This window comes from Neomonachus schauinslandi, chromosome 3, assembly GCF_002201575.2.
Source record: "Neomonachus schauinslandi chromosome 3, ASM220157v2, whole genome shotgun sequence".
In the NCBI taxonomy this organism is placed as follows: domain Eukaryota; kingdom Metazoa; phylum Chordata; class Mammalia; order Carnivora; family Phocidae; genus Neomonachus; species Neomonachus schauinslandi.
In genome coordinates this window covers 110293070-110314086 of record NC_058405.1, presented here as the reverse complement: position 1 = coordinate 110314086, position 21017 = coordinate 110293070, and the positions used below count along the sequence as shown (strand labels likewise).

General features: G+C 36.2%; 2 pseudogenes; one reads left to right on the top strand and one right to left on the bottom strand.

Annotated features, from left to right (window-relative positions):
* The first annotated feature begins 11319 nt into the window (after positions 1–11319).
* Positions 11320–11469, top strand: LOC123324358 (annotated as a pseudogene).
* Positions 11470–13006: 1537 nt separating this feature from the next.
* Positions 13007–21017, bottom strand: part of LOC110592335 — a 66527-nt pseudogene continuing 58516 nt past the window's right edge.

Sequence of the window (21017 nt, the reverse complement as noted above, 5' to 3'; positions counted from 1 at the left end):
TTTTTCTGTTTGAAGAACATCTTTCAGCCATTCTTTAAGTGTAAGTCTGCTAGTTACAATTTTTTTTTTTAAGATTTTATTTTATTTTATTTTATTTTTTTTATTCTTATGTTAATCCCCGTACATTACATCATTAGTTTTAGATGAAGTGTTCCATGATGCATTGTTTGTGCATAACACCCAGTGCTCCATGCAGAATGTGCCCTCCTCAATACCCACCACCAGGCTAACCCATCCTCCCACCCCCCTCCCCTCTAGAACCCTGTTTGTTTTTCAGAGTCCATCGTCTCTCATGGTTCGTCTACCCCTCCGATTTCCCCCGCTTCATTCTTCCCCTCCCGCCACCTTCTTCTTTTTTTTTTTTTTCTTAACATATATTGCATTATTTGTTTCAGAGGTACAGATCTGAGATTCAACAGTCTTGCACAATTCACAGCGCTTACCAGAGCACATACCCTCCCCAGTGTCTATCACCCAGTCACCCCATCCTTCCCACCCCACCCCCCACTCCAGCAACCCTCAGTTTGTTTCCTGAGATTAAGAATTCCTCATATCAGTGAGATCATAGTTACAATTTTTTTAATTACTTTGTCTGAGAATGTCTTTATTTCCCCTTTCTCATGGAAGAGTTTTTCTGGGTAGAGAATTTACAGTTGACAGCTCCTTTCTTTCAGTATTTGTGCAATGTGTCACTTCATCTTGGCCTTTGCATTTTCAGGTGAGAAACTTGCTGTAATTTTGAAATGGCATTCCCCCTAGGTAATGTGGTATTTTTCTCAAGCTGCTTTCATTTTTTTTTTCTTTGTCTTTAATTTTCAGAAGTTTAATTACGATGTGTCTTGCTGTAGATTTCTATAAATTTACCTTATTTGGAACTTTCTTAGGCTCTTGAATCTTATGTTTATATCTTCCACCAAATCTGGGTCATTTTCAGCCTTATTTCTTCAGATACTCCATCAGTCCCATGCTCTTTCGTCTGTCCTTCTGGAATTCCAATGATACAAATGTTGGATCTTATGTTATTGTGTCACAAGTCTCTGAGACTGAGTTAATTTTTTAGAGGGTATATTTTCTTTCTTTTGATCAAATTATAAATTCTATTGATTTCTCAGTGATTCTATTTTCTGCTATTTATATTCTGCTATTGAATACATTAAGCAAGATTTTATTTTGGTTACTGTATTTTTAAGTTATTTAATTTTGATTTTGTAACTCAAATTTTTCTTGAGACTTTCTATTTTTTTCTTTGTTTTAAGAGAGTTTGATATTGCTTGCGGACACATTTTTATGATGGTTGCTTTAAAGCCCTCGTCAGATAATTAAAAAGTTTGGTTCACCCTGGATTTGACATCAGTTGATTGTCTTTTCTCATCTAAGTTATGATTTTCCTGGTCCCTGATATGATGTGTGATTTTCTTATTGTATTTTGGACATTTTGACTATTACTTTAGAATACTATGGGACCTGTTTAAATATTTTATTTTACCAGGCAGTCATCTCTTTAGGTTTAGCGTACAGATCCTGTTCTATATTTGAGGACCTTGGTTCAAATTGAAATTTAATTCACAAAGTGTTTGTGATGGTATTTTGGTCAACCTGGTTTATCTATTGAGACTGAGACCCCACTAGTCCCTGTTCATGTAGCCTAAGTGAGAGGAAGGAGATTCTATAGTCTTGGCCGTCATGTGTGTCTCTTGGCCAGGGAAGGGGTTCTATGGCCCACAGAGACAAAGCAATTTCCTATAGCAGGTCACCTGTGGTAGGATACATCTTGCTTGTGCCACCCAGCCACACGTTGTCTCTTGGTGGGGAAGGGGAGTTTCCGATTCAATAGAGAGAGAGGATGCTTCAGCTGACCTCTTACTGTCCACAAGGTTCCTGGTCAATCCACCTTGATAGTGCTCCTGGCTAGCTTCGAGTTGTGAGCAGGACAATCCAGAGGAGAAATGAGCCTGCCCATGCCACTTTTATTGTTAGGTTGGTAGTTAAGAAATGAAGTGAATGGGTCATTTTTTCTTTTGGGTAGTGGGTTATAAGATGTCCTGCCACTTTGTGTTCGTATAGTCCTAGAATTTCTAGCCAGATTTCCTTCTTCTTTCCACTTTTCAAGGTCTTCCTTTGCCTGCCTGTTGCATTATCTCCAGCATTTATAGTTGTACTTAGTAGAGATGAAGGAGAGATAAGTATACTTGATCTTAGCTATCTGGGGTGTGACACAGTGTATTTGAATTTTTAAAAGACTAATTTTTTTTCAGAAAGTAGATAAAAAATGTTCCAACAGGGTATGTAAAAATGGTAGAAACAAAGGAATATGAGAAATAAGAGTTGGAGAGATAAGAGTAGGTCTGATGCTGAGTATGCAAGACAGTAATTGGAAAAAATATTTCAGCGTCACAAGTAATTTCATACCTTAAATAATAAAACAGTGTACATATTATGTACATAAGGAGAAAAAGAATCAGAAACTGAATATTTTGACAAGTGTCAAGATAGTAGTGATGTACTATTTGTGGTAGTTTTTGTAATTTCCCTAAATCTTTAAAACATGGTCAAAATAAACTAAAAGGAGTAGCTACTAGTGCAATATTTCTTTTGATTATGTAATCATTGCTTATTGGCACAGTTCTAAAAATGATTTTAAACTGATTCAAAATTTAATAGACCAAGATTAGCATAAACTACCTTGAAGAAAAAAATAAAATTAGAGAAACTATATGGAACACATAATAAGACATAATAAATCTAGATAATTTGAAACATATAGGTCAAAAAATATGCAAATGAAACAAAATACAGGAGTCATGTACAGTCACTTGTTACATGTTGAAGGTAGCACTGCAATTTAGGGAGGAGAAAAATTCAATAAATAGTGTTAGGTCAATTGAGTATTCAAATAGAAAAAAAAAACAAAGGAGCTTTGGCCTATATTTCACAGCATATTCAAAGACAAATTCCAGATGGATCATCATCTAAATTTGAAAGGTAATACATTAAAGACACAAAGAAGTAGGCCTTCATGAATTTGAAACAGGCAAAGGTTTTTTAAGTAGAACAGAAAAGCACTGACCATTAAAGAAAAGATTTATAATTTGGACCATATTAAAATTTAAAAATTCTGTTTATCATAAGACAATATTAAGAGAGTGAAAAGACAGGCCACGGAGTAGGAGAAGAAATCTACAATGCATATATACAATGGACTCTTAGGTAGACTGCATAAAAAGTCAACCCAGGGTGCCTGGGTGACACAACTGGTTGAGCAGCCAGCTCTTAATTTTGGCTCCAGTCATGATCTCAGGGTCCTGGGGCTGAACCCCACATGGGACTCACTGGAGCCCAGCACTGGGGCTCGTGCTCAGTGGGGAGTCAGCTTGAGGATTATCTCTCTTCCTCTGCTCCCCCCCCACTCATGTGCATTCTCTCCAAAATAAATAAATAAATCTTAAAAAAAAGACAGCCCAATCAAAAAATTGTCAAAAGATTTGAATACTTTTTTATCAAAGAAATTTGTCCAACTGGTTAATAAGCACATGAAAAGTTGCCAGATTTCATTATTCATCAAAGAAATTAAAATTAAAACAAAAAATGGAATATACTACACATTCACTAGAATGGCTAAAATGAAAAAAAGATTGAAAATATCAAATGATGGCAGAAGTGTGATGCAACTGGAATTCTCATACATTACACTTGATAGTCTAGACTACAGAACTAAAATTAATTCTTTCAGTTTGTAAAAATACCTGGCCGTACTATGGATATAGGCACACACAGAATCCTGTGACTCAGCAATTCCATCCCTAGCTACACATATGCATAAACAGGCACCACAACACAGGCAGAAGAATATTCATAGCAGCTTTGTTCATTACACACAAATGCCCATCAACAGAAGAATAAACAAGCAACCAACAGTGTATTTATATATAAAGTATCATAGAGACAAAAAAAAATTTAGAAAAAAAAAGAATTACAGCCACAGACAACATACAGATATAATTTCAAGCAAAAGAAGCCAGATATTATAAAGTACACACCCTATGATTACATTTGTTTAAAGTGTTAAAAAAAAATGAAAGGAACAGGCATGATCTCTATAACAAAAGTCAGAATATTGGCTTAAGTTTGGATGTTTCTTTCTTGAGAATGGACATGACTGAGGCTTCTGAGTTCTTTACTGTGTAATCATTTATTGAGCTATACACTTAATACTTATTCACATTAATGTATGTACACTATAACCAATTAAAATATTTACAGAAAGACTGCCTACTATTACTTGAAAACTGTATCAAAACCACTTGTGAATGACTATTAAGATAATGTGCAGAGAAAAGAGCCAGAAGTATTTCTAAACATTATTTTATTTATGTTCCACATTAAAAACAAAACAAAACTGAGGAGGATATAAGTAACTAGAAATTAGAGGATGTGGATTTGAGTCAGGACTCCTCTGCTTACTCATGATAAAATACAGCAGGTCACAACAATCAGCATCAATTTTTTTCATCTGTCAAATGTAAAGTAAAACACCTGCCTCAATCAAAATTTTATGGATGGTAGTATCTGAAGGTGACTTACTAAGTTTTATAAGTTTAAAAGTGTTGAACTTTTAAAACAAATGCAATTTGAGATAGGTATTTCATGTTATTGAAACACTATCGTGTCATGATTTGGAATACTTAAAAGAATAAGAAGAATGTTAGGTATTCTGGAAAGGGGATTTAGGAGGTAAAATAGGGAAGGTACAACCGACCAGTCTTTTAAGACATTTCAATGCAGTTTATACAATTGAGCATAGAGCGGGCGCCTGGGTGGCTCAGTTGGTTAAGCAACTGCCTTCGGCTCAGGTCATGATCCTGGAGTCCCTGGATCGAGTCCCGCATCGGGCTCCCTGCTCGGCAGGGAGTCTGCTTCTCCCTCTGACCCTCCCCCCTCTCATGTGCTCTCTCTCTCTCATTCTCTCTCTCTCAAATAAATAAATTAAAAAAAAAACCGAACAAACAATTGAGCATAGAGCATTTTCACTTGGAAGACCATTTCATAGTCCTGCTAAACTCCTTTTGTCTGAAATAGGTATCTTTGTACATAATTCGGTTCCCCTGTCTTCTGATTCCTATACATATCCCAGAGAATTGCTGTCTGCCAAGATACCCCACCTTCTAACCTTACCTCCTTCCTTACAGCTCCCTTCACTCTCATGCATCTACATATTAACTGCCAAATCATTTTTTAAAACTCCCAATCTTTCTCAAATCATCCAATTCTTTATCTTATCACTATTTAATTCAGACTGCCCTCATCTCTCATCTATTTTTATACAATAAACTCTTGATTGACATTTCAGCATCTCTGAGAGTCTCCACACTGTGGCTGAAGTCAACTGGCAAAATAGATCTCGTCACTGTCATATAAAAATTCCTCCATTGGATGAGAAATGCCCTTAAGATGAACACATATTCTTGGACAGAGCAAAATTATTTTTCATTATTAGGCCTATTGTTGTCTACTTTCAAATCTGATTCTTATAATCTTGCTAGTCTGCCATTTGCCCCTCATCAAGAATTTTTCCTCAGGCCCACTAACTTATGTGGATTCTTGGAAAAAAACAATGATATTTCAATTTAGAGCTCTGTTACATGTTTCCTCTGTCTGGACCGCTTTCTACTGCCCTTCATCCTCTCTTGCATCCCTTCACAAACTTTGAGGCATTCTCAGGTTAGACATCACAACCAGAAAGCCTTCTCCAGGCAAAGCTGGGTGTGGATACTCTGTTATGTGCTCTCATGGTAACTTAGTCTCCCATCAAACAATCTTGCAATTGCCTGTCTACTGGTGGGGTCCCTGACCAGAAAACAACCCCTTCAAAATGCAGGCTCAAATCCCTTGAATCTCCTGTATCTGAGAGAGTACCACATATTTACTAGGCATTTGATTAAAATGTCTTAAATGAATGAATGACTATATAGGTATCAAATTTTTGGTGCAGTCTGAAGTTCTGGCACTCTTTAGTACACAAATAGGTATAGTGAACTTTCAGCAGGATGGAGATGTAATAGGAAGGGAACTTGGAACTCCCTGAGAGGAATGATAGTGTGGGAAAAAAAGTCACAGGAAAGGTGGGAGAGTAGATGTCTCTGAACGACTGATGGAAAATGACCTTCCTAGGTACTCTAAGTGAAACAAGTGCCTTCTCCTTTACTAAACTGCATAGAGTTGTTGTGAACATTTTTGAAAATAAGCTAAATAGAATCCAGAAAGGAGAGATGGTTGGAAGGCTTCCAAGAATATAGAGTAGTCTGTGGAGACTGAGAGTTAATGGAGATTATAGCATAACTATCAGGAGGGTGAATTACAATCACATTGAAACCCATGTGAAAAGACTCGACATATCTGTAGTCACCACAAATGAGATAAAGAATACTGGTAAGCAAGAATATAGCTGCATGTGGGTAAAAAATAAGCCAAAGAGTTACTGTATTAAGATTGAATATAAATTGTTGTTAATAATTTTAATTAGGGGTGCCTGGATGGCTCAGTAAGTTAAAGCGTCTGCCTTTGTCTCAGGTCATGATCCTGGAGTCCAAGGATCAAACCCTGTATCAGGCTCCCTACTCAACAGGGAATCAGCTTCTCCCTCTCCCCTCACCTTGCTCCTGCTCTCTCTTTCTTGCTCTCTCACTCTCTTTCTCAAATAAATAATTAAAATATTTTTAAAAATTTAATTTATTTAAAGTATTTTTAAAGTTCTGGTGATGCTATAATTATAGTTATATACGTGCATGTATTATTTCATGTAACAAACTCCTTTTGGGATGAACATATTCTATCAGTCAGGATAAGTGATGTTGTATTGAAATAATACATAATCCCAACGTTTTAGTGGGTTTCATAATGGAGGTTTATTTATTGCTTCATGCTTAATGTCCATTGTGGATCATCAGGGAATCCAGACTCATTCTATTTACTCAGGTACCCAGATGATAAATACTCTGTTTGGACATGACCTTCCATGATTATGACAACACAGAGAAATCATTCATTGATTCTCAAAACCTTCTTTTGAGATGATGGTTGTCATTGTCACTCCTGTTTCATTAACTACAAAAAAATCATGTATTCTACCCAACTTCAAAAGACATGGGAAAGTGAGATCTTACCAAATGCCTGCATGGAGAAACAGAATATTTTTGAACAGTTCTAATGATAGCTTTGAATGGATCACAGAAGTAGGGGAGTGAAAAATCTTATTCTGGGCCCTAATCAATAAAATGATACTAAGAAAGTAGAGCAGAGAAGGAAATTTAGTCTTTGAGAAGTGGAATAAAAAGCCATTGTGAAACAACTAGTCATTGGCAGCGGTATAGCTAGGTTTTAGTTTCAAAATCTTCCTTTCATAGTTTTAGTAGTATATCCTACTGCTTCCACTTTCATATACTTTAAAAAGGGATCAGTGGGGCGCCTGGGTGGCTCAGTTGGTTAAGCGACTGCCTTTGGCTCAGGTCATAATCCCAGGGTCCTGGGATGGAGCCCCGCATCGGGCTCCCTGCTCGGCGGGAAGCCTGCTTTTCCCTCTCCCACTCCCCCTGCTTGTGTTCCCCCTCATGCTGTCTCTCTCTGTCAAATAAATAAATAAAATCTTAAAAAAAAATAAAAGAAGAAGAAAGCTATGGATTAAATGGTACCTTGTATATCAAGCCACTTTGGTTTCATAGGTATATAATTATTATTATGTTTAAGAAAACTTTGGTGACCTTCAGTGAGGATATTTTTAAAATCAATATTCAAAAGAAAACGCATCATTTTTGCTCCCCCCCCAGCCCCCGGAGACAGATTTGCTTAAACTGCTTAGTTGGGATGGACCAACCTTAGGACAAGTAAAGATTTCTAACTAAAAGAATGATTTATAAAAACAATCAAATAAATTATGCTTGACTCATATTCTGCATTATCAATGGAGTGGAATGTTAGCATCATCCCATAACTGTTCCTATTAATCTCCAGTCTGAGATGTTGAGCAAATCATCTGCTTGAACAATGATTCAGGAACAACTACTCTCAGGATTCTATCTAACATTATAATTTCAGGAGTAAGAGATAGGATTATGAAACCTAAAAAAATATCCCTTGTACATTTAGAAAATAATGCCACATACTGGGAATATCCACACTTGCTATACCCCCTTTTTAGTCCAAAAAAGCTTGGAAGAGATTTAACTGTGATACTTAATCAATCACAATTTGCTAATGATATCAAAGTGGCAGATTCAAGTGCACTTTAGATCATTTGAAAAGCCTTTTATTTTTCATGTATTCCTTTTGTCTGGTGTAGAATAACCTTTAAAACTCTGTCTCAACCCTCTCTTCAGTGCAAAGACAGAGACTAATCACAAATGGGAACTGATTGCTGTTCACCAAACTTGAAATAAAATGCAGGACTAAAGCTTTATATGCAGAAAAGATAGAGTCCTCTTATCTCATATTGAATATGATTGCTGCTTCTCTCCCCCACCCTTTGACACTCATTACCATATTAAGGACATCTTTACAGAGAGGGGAAGGAACTGTAGATTTAAATTTAAGAGTCATATTAGTTCTACTAAAAGTTCTTTAATTTTTGTTTGTTTTACCCGATTTAAGTCTCCATATGTCCCTTCTTTCTCTAATTCTCTTAGAAATTATGGCATTGGCATGATCTCCACCTGAAAATAATTTAAACTCCTGGATTGTTTATGAAAATAAAAAGTGATTTAATTACCTGTTGCTGAGCGTCTTGCTACTTTTCAGAAACACATATGTACAGAACTCTGCACTTACTGCCCATATCAGAGATTGCACATAGGTTCCCTCTGGGTTAGTTCATGCCTACCAGAGCTTTCATTTGGCTTGTAGTGTGTGTGTGTGTGTGCGTGTATATTCTAAACAAATACATACTATATTAACATAATCATCCAGATTTTTGGCTTCTCTTGAACACAATCAAAAGATCCAATATCCTGTCAGAGAAATTGCTTTTCTTCTATAAGATCTACCCTCCTTGTATATTGCTGTTTTCCTCTACCTAGCCCTTTTTACCCATGAGTGTTTTCTTTCTAATTTCTATAAGCAGTTTTGTTGGTCACCCTTGCTCTATATAAATAACATTACTCGTTCATCAGTGTTATGGGCTCAATTGTGTCCCCCTTCCTAAATTCATACACTGTATCTCTAAGCTCCAGAACCTTATAATGTGATCATATTTAAAGAGAGGGCCCTTATAAATGTGATTACATCAAAATGAGGCCATGAGGGTGGCTATAATCTGATCTGATTGGTGTGTTTATGAGAAGAGGAAATTTGGACACACATAGAAACCACAGGCCGATACGCACAGAGAGACACAACCAGGTAAAGGGGCACCAAATGGGCAGCCATCTGCGAGCCAAAGAGAGAGGCCTCAAAGGAAACCAACCTACCGACACCTTGATCTTGGACTTCCAGCTTCCAGAACTATAGGAAAATAAACTTCTGTCGTTTAACCATCCAGTTTGTGAAATTTTGTTATGGCAGCTCTAGCAAACTGATATGCTCAGTATCACACCCCCACAAAAAATTTTTGAATAGTTTTTTGCCATTCTGCAGAATCAGGATTTTGTTTCTCACCCAATTGGAATGGTGTATGTTAACATTTAGAATACGATGTTCTTACAAACACCCTTGAGGAAGCACCCTGAAAGGAGAGGCCATTTGCCTTTCAGACACCCAAAGGTAACGAGAAAGGACAGATGTGCCTTGTTTAATAGCAAAGCCAGGACTGAGAATTGAAAGACCCATTTCAAACATGAGCCTCCAAGCAACAGTCACAAGGAGTGTAGGTACTGTTCGCTGTAGAGCTTCATTCATGGGGAACTGCATACTAATACTGCAGAAGGGGTAACTGCTTACCAATGCACAGAATGAAGGTCTTGATTTCCCTGAGGAATTCTTCAGGGGAGGGCAGCTAGTTGAAAAGCATCATAAAGGGAAATTGCAAGTAACCAGCACTTGGATAATACAGGTGAGATAGGTCTGATTCCTGAGCCCCTTTCCCTTCCTGCTCCCAACTCCAGGCAGCTAGGGCTCTGCTGGGACTAATCCTATTGGCAGTTTTTCAATTTGTCCAATCTATCCTAACACTCTGAACATCTCTGGGCACTGCCTAATATATATGACCACTCCCACCCACTTCATGTAACCTCTTCCTTATTCTCATTCCCAAACCATTCCATACTTTAACTATTTTTCCTCCGTTTCTCTTTTTCAAAAACCTTCTATTCTCTGAAATAGCATACCCCAGCAAATCAACTTCTTAACAGAGTTGGCTACACAATACGTGGGGACCTGTGTCAAATAAAGATGGAGCCCCTATGCTTAAGAATCAGGAAAAAAGTACAGTAAAAAGTACTAAAATAAGCCTTTTTCTTTTAAAAATATTTTATTATATACTTATTAACAATGGATACATCAGTAACAACAAACTTGCAAAACAAGATTGCAAAAAAATAATATTTTGGTGTAATTTTATATAATACAATAAATAATAATACTTTATTAATGTGACATCTTGATTGGTGATTTTTCTGGCTTATGTTTCAGAAATTTTGTATATTTGGCCATTAACTCCTTTTTTTTTTAAGATTTTTTATTTATTTATTTGAGAGAGAGAGAATGAGAGACAGAGAGCATGAGAGGGAGGAGGGTCAGAGGGAGAAGCAGACTCCCTGCCGAGCAGGGAGCCCGATGCGGGACTCGATCCCGGGACTCCAGGATCATGACCTGAGCCGAAGGCAGTCGCTTAACCAACTGAGCCACCCAGGCGCCCTCATTAACTCCTTTCAATCAACATAATTGAAGGTGACTTTAGTCAATCTTGGCAAATGTAAGTTTGCAAATAATTTTTGATTTTGAGAAGACTTTCTGCTGGTGCAACTGTTACTAGAACTCTTCATAGTATTTTATAGGTTTTGAAAACATTGGGATACATTTCTGATAAATTATTTTGAAATATAAATTTTAGTATGTCTAAGGCTGATAATTCTTGAGAAACAGTTTTTTTAGAGACAGTTAACCCTTCATATAAATCAGTTTCAGATGTCTGTTATAACTAATAATATAAATCTAATATAATTAATATTTTAAATGTGAATTGATATAATAGCATTTTAATGTTTTCACTGACATTTCCTGTAGCTACTGGTTATTGTACAAGAGACAAAAATGGCTTCATGACTTGTATATAATTCAAAATTTCAACATACTTGTCCATGTATTTTATAGCTATAACTTCAATTACAAGAAAACAGCTTTGCGCGGTGGCAGTATCGTAGCCAATGAGGTTTATCCGAGGCGCGATTATTGCTAATTGATAACTTCAATTACAAGAAAACAGTTTTAAAATTTCCTTCTTCATAAGTAATTGATTCATCCAAAGTTTCAAGTAAAAATATCGTTCTTTTCTGTCAAGTGTGGCCATTCTAAACTTAATTTCTATTACATCTGTGGCTCTGTGCTTTGAAATACGGCAGCAGATTGTAAACTGAAAAATTCTATTATCTTTCTTTCATCCTTTACCGCAATGTTTATGTGGACATTTTTATTTTCTGATAATGCCCAGACAACATTTAGTGCCTGATAGCTAACTTGGCCTGCACGGGGGTTCAGGCCAGGGCTTTGCTATCTGTGAGATGCTGCAGGCACAGACTTGTGGGCTTGGTGCTGCCCCATTCAAAGCCCTCCTCTCTCAAGGAGCCACAGCACCTGCCACCATCTCTCACCACTATGGCTGCTGTTCTGGCCCTTGCTTCTGCCAATCTAGACCTTGGTCCACACCTGGCCACTCCCGTGGGGCACTGGAAAGACTAGACCACCCTAGGTGTGTGTTTGTGGTGCCCTGGGGTGTATGCCAAATGCTTGGCACATTATCTTTCCCGCAGTCCTGCTCCTCCTAAATTCTTAATCCCATCGAATTGAGACATCATGCATTCAGTTGCCCAAGCATGTTGTCCAAGCATTCCTTTGATTCTGTCTTCTCTTACACATCCTCTCTACCAATATCTAAGTTTTCTTATCTTACTGGAATTGTCAGCAGTATTTAACATAATTGAGTACGCATATTTGATCAATATCCTCTCTCACTTGCCTTTTAGGGCACTACGCTTCTCTTATTTTCTTCTCCCACTCACTGGTGTCATTCAATATCCTTTGGGTTTTCTTTTCTTCTCCTAATCTCTTAATGTTGACATTCCCCACAGCTAGGTCCTTAGCTCTCTTCTCTTCTCTATCTGCACCCATCCCCTTGGCTATTTCATGGCTTTAAATATTATCTCAGCACTGATGACCATCACATGACGTCTCTAGTCCAGACATCTTTCCAAAGTCCAGATGCATATATCCCTCTCCGCTTGGATGTTCAGTAAATGTTCCAAACTTAACATGTCCCAAACTAAACTTCCAATCTCCCCTAAAGCCTGCTCCATGCTCCCTTTTCATATTTCATTTAATTACAACTCCACTCTCTTTGCTGGTAGGTCAAAAAGGGTATTGTCCTCACACTTAATATCCAGTCCCTCAGGAAATCCTATTAGCTTGACGTTTAAAATAAATCCAGCTTCTGGCCACTTGTCACCATTTCCACTTGACTTCCTACCACCACCCCAGATATAGCCACTACCATCTCTGGCCAGAATTCCTGCCATAGTTTCTTAACAAATTTTACAGTTCATCCTTGTTTCCCTACAATCTAATCTCCCTGAGCCAGTTACTATTAAATCTCTAAACATGGAAGTCCAGTCATAACATCCCTGCTCAAAACCCGTAAATGTCTTTCTTTCTTGCTCAGGCTAAAGCTGATGCACTTACAATGCTCTACCAGGACTTTAGTGATCTGGATTCTATTACCACTTTGACTCCTCTGGTCCTCATGTTCTTCTAACATATTAGGTGTGCTTCTCCTGCCTTAGGGCCTTCGTGCCACCATTCCCCCTGCCTGCTATGCTGTGCCACCAATTTTCACATGACTCACCTTCTTCAAGTCTTCTTCAAGCCACCTGTCCTCTGGCTCACCAGGTTTTGCACTTATTCTAATCTGCCATTCAGGTACCACAGAGCCCTTTTCTACATTTCCAATATCTGCAGGCATGTATGGCCATGATCGACTCTCCTCCTTTAATGAGCTTGAAAACTATGGAGGTGGCAGATCTTGGTAAGTCGCCTCTTCAAGTTTAGAGACTGCAAATGTTCCTTTTTTGGTGGTCTCTTCATGAATCTCTAGGAATTTGCTTTACAAGAGCTATGTATGTTGCATTCTCTAAGGATAACTTGTTTTGCAGAACTGATGACACAGAATCCAACAGAAGACATTGACTGCTCTTTTGCCAACTGAAGTCAATTTCTGTAGCAGCTGTGCAGGGAACCCTCAGCTGCTATTTGATAGCAGCTCTTATATTTAGGTCCTGCTGTGTAAATGATGTGTGTGGCTATATTAAATCCTTTTGCCAATTTTGTTTCACCTGTTCAGCAACCTTTATGTTTTTGGAGTTCCTCTTTCAAATCAGAACCCACAGGCAGGAAGATATTTTCTGCCACAGGATTCTTATCTGTGAGACATTCACTGCTGGTATGCACAATTGTTGTATACGTCGGTAATGTCACATCTCCTTGCCAAAGTAGCACTTTTTCACTGACATCTTTATTATAAAAAAAAAAAGTGATTTAGTAGTGTCTTCCATAAATTTTTCAGTTGCAGTATTAGAAGCACTTAATTCATCTTCACACAAGTGGCCAGCTCTCTGTACCCATCTACATCCACAAACTGGAAAGGTGCACCTACGGTATCTATGGAATGGAAACTTCAGCTTGTCTTTTTTCCAAATTCCTCCACAATTCAGTATTCACTGGAGATTTTTGAGCATTCTGCTGGTCTCATCCGGCGGCAGGCGAGGCAGGTGAAGTTCCTTATGGAAAGTGACCAAGCATGTCAAAGTGTCTATCACATAATAAAAGCTCAATAATTATTTTAATTACTTTCTGTACTTTTCCTTAACTTCCATAATTAGTCATATGGTTGTACTTCTCATACTTCATTATAATTGCTTGCTCACTTACCAGAACCCTTCACTAAACTATTAGTTTTTTGAGGGCAAGGAATATGATGAGTTTGCATTCATTCTCCCAGAATCTATAAATGAATGGGTTGATTGAATGAAGCCCATATAAATTAGTTGCAGGGTTCTACATTAGTGGACAATTTCAAGCATTGGGTGGATAATGATTCAGGAGGTTATTATAAAAGGAATTAGATCAAATGGCTCAATATCCACCCCTATGCCTTACATCTGTGAATGGCAACAGTGCTACCTATCAAAACATACTTCATATTTTGAACACAGAAGTACTGCAAGAGTAGAAATTATAAAAAAAAATGATATATTATTTTCAGGTTACTAGATATGTTAAGGCAGAAAATAGACTAGTTATTTTAAGAAATTTGTCAGCAATGGTTGAAATAAAAATGTTTCTCTTAGCGTTGCGTTATCCAGAAATATTAATTTATCACATATTAATTTCTTCAAGTATATTAGTGTATCAAGCATTACTATGTAAAAAGAGAAACCAATGATTGTAGAATAATTTAGAAAATATAATTTTACAGGCACATTTGTGTGTAAAAGCATAAAGCTGTGAAAAATTCATAAAAACCTTTATAAAAATAAAGCTATACAAAATTGTCAATGATTACAAAATTTAAGAAGAGGAACATGGTCATAACTTCCCAGAGAGCAATTTATCAATTTCCTAGGTATCTTGCAGGAGATTTCCTAATTTTATCCTACTGTAGTTGTAAAATTTAAATCCAAGTTACAAGGTATGTCTTATTCCCTAATGACAAAGCTTTAGATTATATGAGATGAAAATTTGTATGATACTAGAACAAATTCATATCAACATGAAGGTGGAAACATTTTATATTTGTGCAATTTTTCCATTAATTATGTAGAATAGGGTTCTTCAACTGGAATGCAGTTGGTGAGATGAGGTTCTAGGTTATCCATGTACCATGCAGAAATTTTTGCATTAAAGAAGTGTTCTTTATGGTCCAGTATGGTAGCCACTAGCCACAAGAGACTATTTAACACTTGAAATGTGTCTAGTGCAACTGAGGAACTGAATTTTTAATTTAATTTAATTAAAATGCAACTTGAACCATATGGTGCTAGTGGCTCCCATACTGGATAGTGCAAATCTAAAGAAATTTCTCGTATGTCCTGAACGGGGCCAAAAGTTAATAGACATTTCTAATCTATCTCTATATTACATGTGAAAATACATTAACTGGTACATTTCCTCACATACTGAACATGGTGCAAGAGTAAAAATCTTTTCAGGATGCCATTTGTATAAATCTGAATTTCCTTGGAAAGAACCAGTGATGAAATTTAGATCCATGAAAATTAGGCTGCTTGCATTATAACTGTTCATTATTTAGGCATACAGAGTGTGACATGATGTAACCCTACATCATTACATGTGTACATATATTTATATTATGTCATCAGTTGAATTGTTTATCCAAGAGAAACAGCTATTTTAAAAATGCAGATAAAGTAGTGACTGAAATACTTCTTGGCATCCATTCTATTACTGCACAGGTCTCACTTCTTGTAGTTTCGTAAGACACATAAATGATGAAAACAAAAATGTGTTGGGAAAGAATATGACATAAAATTGATTTTTAAAAAAGCATGAGCTACAATCCTGGTATTGCTAGAACTGATGTTTTCACAGGTGGGAAAAAATGTTTACTAGATATTTTAGAACATATTATTACTGAAATTGAACTAGATAATATTTAAGTTTTGGAAGTATATGCACATTATCTCATTAGCCTCTTAAAGCAGGTGTCATTAAGTGAATACACTTTGGAAAGTTAACTTACAAATGTTACCAATAAAATGTGTTAGTATTGACAAATCAGAATAGCAGTTAATTTGCTATCATTTTATATCTACCTATGATATCCATCATCATTTTGGATGTTCAAGTAAGTAAACCTAACTAAACCTAACCAAATAGGCAAATATGTCTGGGCACTACTTCTAGGCGTTTTGTCGTTAGACAGAATAGACAGCTTCTGTGATCCTAGATTTTAAATTTATGTTCCAAACAGACATACATTTCACGGATAATATAAACAACACCAATGATATTCTTTACCACTTAGCAATGCATTCTTTAGTGAAAGTGGGATTACTTTTAAATATTATATTTTAAAAGACAAAGAAGAAGTTTAACCTGAGTAAATCCAAATAATGCACATAGTTATTGAACTTCTCATAATACCTCTTATAAATATTTTCTTTCAACATGGTTTCTATCCTGCATACTGTGATAAATTTTTGATACAATTTAAAATAAAGTACACATAAAATGCAATCATAAAATTAAAAAAAAGAAAATGTAAATGACAAGAATTTGGAGAAATTAAATATCCCAAGAACTTAGGCTAATACAGTTACTGTAATTGAACATGAAATTTAGCTCAAAGTTTTCTAGAAATAAAAATTAAAAAAAAATAAAAAGAAAGCCCCAAATGTCCCATAGTGTTATAGATGACTATGGTATTGTAAATATGAAAGTGGATGAGTAATTTGACATTTATAATATTGTCTTTTATATTAAAATAAATGTGACAATAGAAACATTATTTTTCTCAAAACTAAATTCTAGAAGTAATTTATTAATAATCTTTATGCGAGTCATATTGAACAACAGGATGGGAGATTTCCTCAAAAGTGCTTTTGCAGAAGATGCAAGGACATATTTCACGTGATCATTTCACTTGGATGTTTTATTCTAAGGAAGTAGGTTAATGATGTCCAGGTATATGGATTTCTGGTTCTAAATTGATTTTTCATAAAGCTTAGAAATTAGAAGATAAATGTTTAGTTAGCAAGTGTCTCAGTCATCCTTTTTCAAATATAGATTCTCTAAGTTATATTTCAAACAGGAAGATTGCAGGAGCCCAAGACTGAACTGTAATAAATGTATGGAGACAAATGTGTATTTTTTTTAATTTTTAAAAAAATATTTTATTTATTTATTTGGCTGAGAGAGACAGCGAGATAGGGAACACAAGCAGGGGGAGCTGCAGGCAGAGGGAGAAGCAGGCCTCCCAAGGAACAGGGAGTCCGATGCGGGGCTCGATCCCAGGACCCTGGGATCATGACCAGAGCTGAGACGAGATGTTTAACCGACTGAGCCACCCATGTGCCCCGACAAATGTGTATTAACAACATTAACAACTCCCACTATTTGTGCAAACTGTGTGTCATAGCACAGTATTTATTCTCTTTCAAAATTATAGTTTATTCAAAATCGAGGGAAAAATTCTTATATATGTACAGGGATAGATCACAGAATCTATTCAAAACTGACTCAAATATTTCCCAATCAGGAGTATGGGCTCTGCTGGATTAACTGAATAAATGCTCACTTGACAAGTTAGATTTCCACATCATAGAGCACAGACTAAATTAATCTGTCTAGAAAAAAATTGAGAGCAGGTATGATTATCCACCTTGGCCATTAAATTAATTACTACTACACATTGGAATATACAACATTTGCATGGTTCTACAAGGATTTAATTAATATGTATTCCCAGACCAATATTTGAATGACTACAGTATATGGTAATTATAATCAAATATCACTCTTTAACTTTTATTTTCTTTTTGGTTATTTAATAATTCATCTGGAATTTTTGATACAAAAATAAAAATCTTCTGGAAAAAACAATCTTCTGGTATAGTATATGTGAATCTATGGACTTCAAGGAAGTTTGGCATCAAAAGCTATTTCTTGCATTTATTCATATTTTCCTCTTTGACAAAAGCTATGCTTTAAAATGGTCTTAAAGTTTACTCATCTTTTGTTTATCTTAATATAAATTATGTATTTGAATTTCTGTCTCTTTTGTGATAGGGATAATACTCAAATTCATGAAACTTCCATAAATTAACATTTGGATGTTTATTTCTCTGTGCCTCAATATAACTGGATACATACTTCTATTATGTAACAGTTATGCTGAATTTTATTTGTTCATAAATTTGTCTTTCAACCTTAGCTGCAAACTGGAAGCAATTGGGAAGCTTTACAAATACTGATGCCTCGACTCCATCTAACCCAAGATTCTGATTTAATTGATCTGGGGTCATATCTGAGCACTGGTAGTGTTCAAAATTCTCCCAATGATTCTTATGTATGGCCAAGTTGAGAATTACTGCTCTCAACTGTAAGATTCTTAAGGGTAGGAGCCATGGCTTATTCATCCTTATATTTGCTTAACACAGTGCCTGCCATATGTATTTAATTTCAGAACATATGTTACTGGATATTATCCAATAATAAAAACCCAATCATGTAGTTAACCTCACAAAGGTATTCCAACTCTTTTAAAAAGCCAATTTTTTTGCTATTCTCAAGACTTTAGGTTTTTCTCTCAGCAATTTTCATTTTCTTTCTTAGGATGAAAATTTGTCAATTTTTTTATCCTTCATGTACAAAACAGAAAACAAGAAAAAATATGCTATCATGTTACCTACTGAACAAAAACTAAATATTGTGATTAATTTCTCTTATTTAAAAAAATCATCTGGCCTCTCCCTTTTCAATATGATCTCTCTTAACTCCTCATTCCTTCAGTATTTACTTTACAATTAAATAAATTATGTTCCTAAATGTCATGTACACAAGATTGGCTTGCTTTAGAAATAAATTATTTTCTGTACAAGTATTTTGAACCCAAACCTCACCTGGACGTGATTTTAAATTAGTGGTTCTCAACCAAAGTCATTTGGCAATGTCTGGGGACATTTTTTGTTGTCACAACTTGGGGGAAGGGGAGTGCCACTGGAATCTAGTGGGTAGAGGCCAGGGATGCTGCTAAACATCCCACAATGCACTGGACAACTTTCACAATGAAGAATCATTGGGCCATAGTACTATTGACATAGAATCAATGTCAATAGTACTGAGGTTGAGAAACAAATGCAAATTAAATACAAATGTAAATTAAACATAATTATTTTTAAATAAATTATATTATCTGTCCATGGTATCCTTTCATTCTAAAGAAAAATCAATGAAATGACCAAAATTTATGCTTGCCAGACGTGCTGATATTGTAAGGTATCAGAAATAAAAATTCAAAACATTCTACAGAAATGGAACTATGGAAGTGTGTCAAGAATTTCCACCACTGAAATAAAAGGTCACTAGTGGCTTCATGTTTCACGCTAGTGAAATGTAAATTTCAAGGCCAGGCTTGCTCTAGATATGTTGTGAAATTTGTCACTGTTCTCCCTTCTTTTACTCAATACACTTTCTGTTTTCAAGATGTTTTTACCAGGCATTCATTCATTCATTCATTCACAAATCTTCCTTCATTGTCCTGGTGATCCCTATGCCTCCTTTATTGTATGAGATTGGAACCTTCCACTGATTCATTTATCAATAATCAATCTCCTAGCCATAGCCAATCTATAAAGCTTCCCATCAGAATTTAATGCTTTGAGTGATATCTCTCTGGAGTGGATGGTGTGGTGTGCCACTCATATCCCCCTTTCAAATGGAAGCACTCATTCCACCAGCTTCCAAGAGTGTTGGCTACTGACAGTTCATAGCTTCATCTCTCTATGGGAATTGCCTTTCCAGAGACAGCCTGAATGGAGTGAACAGCATACGAGAGGCTACAAAAAACCCAGACATTTTGCATTAATTTGGGACAGTTTTTTGAAGACTTTTTTCCAGATTTAGGACTCCACATGATATTGGCGTTGGCTAATACCTCTATTGTAACTTACCACAGTTCAACTTTTCCCTTTGCTGAATACTGGCACCCTCAGTTCCTTACAGGTGTTCCTGGGAGCATCCCTACTAAAATTCCTGCTTAAATATCTCAATGCCATAGTATGTTTCCAGAAAAAATTGACCTAAGATAATAATATACTGGAATGGGATTTGGAAACTTGTCATCCCTTGTTTTACTGGCCCTGAGAATTTCATCACTAGTGGTAAGTGGAGTATTGATTGTTCCTGATGTGTAATAGGGTCAATTATTAAAGTTTCCTTTGTTTGTGAACAAGTATTAAAAAACAATGGAAGGGAGGCAATGGCCAGTGCAATACCTCAGGTGTTTGAAAGAAAGAGAGTATTAATAATTGTAAAGGCTTTCAAGTTGGAAGGGTTTTTGGTAAGTGTATTAGATAAATAAAATAATAGGCTGAAGATGATTATTGACAATGCAAAACAAAGTATAAATGTCAAAGAAGTACCTTGGTAGCATATAAAGATATAGTCATTCCTGGCAGCCAGAAGGTAGAAGAAATGAAGTGTCAGGCCCAGCACCACTAAAAATGGATCTCTAGAGAAGGTAAAACTCTCAATCCCCACATCTGCTACATCAAGATTAGAACACTGATTTGGGAGGTGTGGGACACTGAGGCTTGGAATAATTACATCTGGGGTTGGTGCACTCAAGAATTTTAAAATGCCAGATCTTCCTGAACATTCTGGTTCTATAGATCACGATTCCTATTAAAATTTAGCTTTCCTCTCTTGGTGAAGAAAATGCAAAGAACTCTGTTTTGTATTCCCACACAAACTTTTTTCAATGTCTACCACTACCTCTCCTCCTGACCAATATACCAATAATAATATACCATCCAGGAAAATGCTGGGAGCTACAGGTTCTAGCCAATATGAGGACACTGAAGACAGCATAGAGAGTATATGGGACAGGGTATTGAAAATGATGGATTAAGGGGGCTGAGGTACAAAGTTGGATAAGAAAGAGTTTATCCATATAAGAGCATTCTTCCATGATATAACATTTGACATCCTGGCAAGGACTCAGAGAGATGACACTAATATACTAGAATGTCTCTTAGAAGGTTGAATAAAGCAATGGTCCACCCAAAATGAAGTGCAAATACTGC